General features: G+C 43.0%; 1 pseudogene; it reads left to right on the forward strand.

Annotated features, from left to right (window-relative positions):
- The first annotated feature begins 1,551 nt into the window (after window positions 1-1,551).
- On the forward strand, window positions 1,552-5,336 carry LOC141833125 (oligopeptide transporter 1-like; annotated as a pseudogene).
- The last annotated feature ends 4 nt before the right edge of the window (window positions 5,337-5,340 follow it).

The following is a 5,340-nucleotide window of genomic DNA, read 5'->3' on the forward strand; positions in this document are numbered from 1 at the left end:
GTAGGCAGCGGCGGCCTGTTACCGTGATTCGGCTTGGGCAAACAGCGAAAAGAAGACTTGCTGTCGCGGGCGTTTCCGGTTCACGACGAAGCGCCCGGGCCACAGCGAAGGCCGAGAGAGATCGCAGAAGATGACTTCGGGCAGGCGAAGGTCATCGAGTTGTGTGAGCCGAATGGGGATCCGGCGACGGAGGGGGCGCGTGCCGGCTTGTGCGCTGCTCCTCTATGAGCATTGCCTGTGCCGCGGGCGGTGACGGCACGGACGCGGGAGGCGTCTCGGCGGAGGTGAGCGTGGGTCTGCGATGGAGACGTTGGGCCGGGGGCGGGTAGGCTTGATGGGCCTGATGGGCCTGATGGGCCTGAGGGGCTGGAGCTCGATATGCTGGAGTTTGATAGGCGGGGTCTTGCTGGGCCTGAGAATGATGGGCTTGAGTGTAATGAACTTGCGACTAGTGGGCCTGATGATGATGGGCCTCCGTAGGCCCAAATAGTTGGCGCGCTGGGGCCAGCGCCGGCACCGGTGCTGGTGGTGCTTCAGCAGAAAACGAACGAGGTCTGGAGGGGCCCGCTGGTACCTGCTGCTGCTGTTGTTGAGACTGTGGTTGTTGCTGGGAGATCGCCAGGACGGCGGCAACCACCGCCCTATTGAAGTTTTCTTGTGTCATGGCGACAAAATAAGGCTGTTGAGGCTGAGGAGGTTGGGGAGGTTCGTCCGTCGGCATCTCAAATCCGGGCTAAGTGGTTTCCCACAGATGGCGCCAAAATATGTTCCGATTGAGAAGTGCGTCTAGACACGTCACCGGACCTTCCTCGCCGTAGGCGCTGAACCGATAGGGAAGAAGAGCAGGAGAAGAAGAAGCTCGAGGGCCACCCGCCGGACTCCCTCGTTGCTGGCTGTGAACAGTGGATGGTGATGAGGACGAGAACAGCTTCAACGTCGTCTGAGACTTCACCGGAGCCGATGACGACCAGCAGCAGCTCCAGGGGACGGCCTGCAATCACAGGGAACGTCAGTAGGACGGCCAGGGGGTGCCCCGACGCGACCACTCCGACGGTCAAGTCAGTGGAGAAAACGGAGAAGAAGAAGATGAACAGTAGAAGGAGAACTTGAGCGTGTAAAAGAGAGTAAGAGTGTTCGGAGGAGGCTTTTATCTGCCGCGGGAGTGGTCTTTTAAGAGAGGGGATGAGCGTGCCCACGGGTCACGTCATCATTAAGGAACATCCCATCGTGATTAATGAGGTGGCAGGAACAATCGAGTTCCTTGTCCCATCCCCGGTAAAGTAATGTCTTGTCACTATCTAAGTGTGCAGCGGGGCAAGTCGCAGGGAGATAGCATTAATTAAATGGGGCGTGGGCTTGTCAGAGAACATGATGGGACATGCCAGAGCACTGTACGGCGAGTCTGCTGAGGACTCGGATTCGGCCTGCTGAGGACTCTGCTGAGGACTCGGATTCGGCCTGCTGAGGAGTCTGCTGAGGACTCGGATTCGGCCTGCTGAGGAGGATTCGGCAGGCTTCTGCCGGGTGGAGGATTCGGCAGGCTTCTACCGGATGGGAGGACTCGGCAGGCTTCTGCCGGATGGGAGGACTCGGCAGGTTGCTGCCGGATGGGAGGACTCGGCAGGCTGCTGCCGGATGGGAGGACTCGGCAGGCTGCTGTCGGATGGAGGACTTGACAGGCTGCTGCCGGATGGGAGGACTCGGCAGGCTGCTGCTGGATGGAGGGCTGCGGCCGAATGAGGGCTGCGGCCGAATGAGGGCTGCGGCCGAATGAGAATTCGGCTACGGACTGCGGCTGAATGAGGATTCGGCTGCGGCCGAATGAGGATTCGGCTATGGCCGAATGAGGATCCGAAGATACGGCCGAATGAGGATTCGGCAGGAGATGTGGCCGAATGGGGATTCGGCTAAGGCTACGGCCGAATGGGGGTCGAATGGCAGTGCTGAGCTGCCGTGGCCGAATGAGCAGAGCTGAGCTGCTGTGTGGTCGAGTGGCCGAATGGAACCGGGTCAATCGAGATTGTTGTTGTGGCTGACCGGACTTGCGGGAGGGACCAGGATCGGACTCGAGTCAAACCAGGGGCCCCATGGGTTATTCCCGGAACAACTATGATTTTTCTTGTCGCATTAAAGTTTTATTAAAATGAATGGTTAAACATATTTAAAACCTAATTTCATTTTTAATGTTTTTTAAACTATAAACTAGGCAAACCTATTGATATTTTGTACAAATTTAAATCTATAATTTTTTTCCTTAATTGAACATATTATTTATTTAATTTTAATTAAAATTCTAAAATATCAATATCATTTATAATTTTTTAAATAAAATAGTACTATTTTAAATATTTAATTCAGAGAAACATTACTTTTATGATATTAAAAAGTACTGAATCTCGATATGTAAAAAAAAACCCAATAATCCATTTAGTGTTATGTACTATTTAGTTTGAGATTTAAAAATTATAGTTTAAAATTTTATTTTAATTTTAAATAAAAATCTACATTGCTCTTTTTATTATGAATTTAATATAAATTTTTAAATACTAAATTAAAAACATGAATGCTTCAAGGAAAGTAATGATTCGAAAAAAAAAGATAATTTTATATCAAATAACGAATTGAGAAAAGCAATTAAATTAAAATGATCTCTTTCGTTCATGTTTTGGAATCAATGTATTATTGATTCTATTTTCACTCTAAATTTTAAAATTTTTATAATTGTTTTACAATGCCTATAAAGTATTAATGTTTAGACCAAATATAAGGAAATTAATCATATATGAAATGTCTTGATCATCAAAATTTATAATTAGTTATATTTTTAACAAATATGAAGCGGGGTTTAATTTGTTGAAAAATTTACACGTGTTTACATTTATGGCCCCAAAACATTTGTGGAAGTTAATCAATTAATTTCGAATAGTAATTTCTTTGCTATATATATGGGTATTAATTAATTATTAAAATCACTTTAATCCCTTTCCTATTATTTCAATTCCTCCCTATTATGCATGCTTCCGCAATTCTATAAACAAATTAAAGCATATCTTAATAATTTTATCTTAGTAATAATACACTAAACTTGTTAATTTTTCTTGTCGATCTCAAGTATCAATTAGAAGATGGCCGAGGTCGACGATTCGCCGATTGCGACTGACAGTTCCTCCTACGGATGATCCGACACTGCGAGTGCTAACCTTCCGCACATGGCTCGTCGGCATTCCACTATGCATCCTACAGACGGTGTTGGTCAGAATTGGCTTTTTCCGAAAGCAGTCGATCTACATATCAACCACTTGTATCATCATCATGCTGCTCATAGCAGGGAATCTGTTGGCCAAGTTTCTTCCAAATAAATCAGTGAGAATCCCAGGCACAAGGTGAAGCTTTTAATTGAATCCAGGCCCCTTCAATATCAAAGAACATGTCGCCACCTCCATCCTCGTCAACTCCTATACAAGTCCAGGCTTTTTAAATATTAGCATAGCCAAGATCTTTTATGATAGAGAAATTCAATTGTGGCCGTCCTTATTTTTTGGTCATATCAACTCAGTGCCAAATTTAATTTATTTTCAAAAAAATAATTAAATATTATAATCTTTGTTAGAATATATAACTAATATTAACTTTTGCATGCATTCGATCGTACGTGTAGTTCTTGGGTTTGATTTGCCGGTTTGTTCTTAAAATTTTTATTGGATTCACCGTACATGTGGTGGCCCGGTATTATTCCCAGCGTCTCATTCTACAAGTACGTACGTGTTAATTTTAACTACTTATTAATTCTTGATAAATTAAAATAAATTATTGGTATATAATATTAATTTGTTTTTAATTTCTCAGAGCATTACACGAGAAGGATAAGAGGCGAAAGGGAGAATTATCACTTTTTCAGTTTTTTTCTTAGTCTCCGTTGTAACTTTTGCTTACACCATCGTTCCTTCTTACTTCTTCCCTTCTTTAACGGGCATCTCCTTCGTGTGTTGGATATGGAAGGACTCTATCACTGCACAACAAATTGGCTCTGGCTTTCATGGGCTCGCTATCGGATCAGTTTCGCTCGATTGGATGACGACGACGAGCTTCTTAGAGACCCTTTGGTTTTTCCTTTATTTGTGATACTTAATATGTTGGTCGGCTTTATTATACTCGCTTACATCATTTTACCCTTGTCTTATTGGAGCAATGCATACGAGGCAAGAAAGTTTCCACTGTTCTCGACCAATATCTATGATTCTACTGGCCACATATATAATGTCTCTAGAATCGTAGATCCAAACACTCTCTTATTTGACAGTGAAGCCTACAGTAACTACTCAAAAATATATTATAGCACATCGTTGATTTATACTATAGGGTTTGGTCTTGCTCTGTACACGTCGACTATTTCTCAGATCGCTCTCTTCTATGGAAGGTTTGTTCGGACTCATTTTGTAACTTAACTTAATATATTAAATATATATATAATGGATTAAGTATTGCATGCATGCAGATCACTGTGGCAGCAATTTAAGGTGTATAAATTAGAAGATGAGCAAGATGTGCATGCTAGGCTGATGAAGCAAAATTATGAATCTGTTCCTCAATGGTGGTTTCATGTCATGTCGCTCTCGATGATTGGAATGGCAATTTTGGTTTGTGAAGGATTTGGAGGTGAAATTCAACTTCGTTACTGGGAAGTTCTGTTGGCATGCGCTCTAGTGCTTCTTTTCCTTCCATTGCAAGGTGTACTAGGAGCAATTACTGGTTCGGTAAGCACTAGAATTAATCTATCTATATATATAGATTTATATTTTTTAATTAATTTGTTGATTATTAATTTAACTAACTAGCAATTAACTTAATTTTTGTAGGGATTCAATTTAGATTTGTTATTGGAAACCATCATTGGATACTTGAATCCAGGCAAACCTTTAGGCAACATGACTTTCAGATTATACGGTTCTGAGGCCCAACAACTGGCAATATTTGTCATATCTAACTTCAAATTGACACACTACATGAAGATTCCTCCCAAAATTGTATTTTTTATCATGGTAATTTATTTATTACTTATTACATTTTAATAATATAATTCTTCACCATTAATACAATTCTTCACCATACAGTTTATAGGCACAACGTGTTCATGCTTCGTTGATTTCGGCGTAGCATGGTGGATGCTGCACTCGATAAAGAATATTTGCCAACCGGAGTTGCTTCCGCTGGGAAGTCCTTGGACATGTCCCAGTGAGAGAGCAATATACATAGGTGGGGTAACATGGGGGCTTGTCGGGCCAAGTAAGATATTTTTTCCTCATGGCATGTATTCCTCACTCTTCATCTTTGCTCTTATTG

This window comes from Curcuma longa, chromosome 8, assembly GCF_044706935.1.
Source record: "Curcuma longa cultivar G26 ecotype Majalengka, Jawa Barat chromosome 8, ITB_CL_G26_1.1, whole genome shotgun sequence".
Classification (NCBI taxonomy): domain Eukaryota; kingdom Viridiplantae; phylum Streptophyta; class Magnoliopsida; order Zingiberales; family Zingiberaceae; genus Curcuma; species Curcuma longa.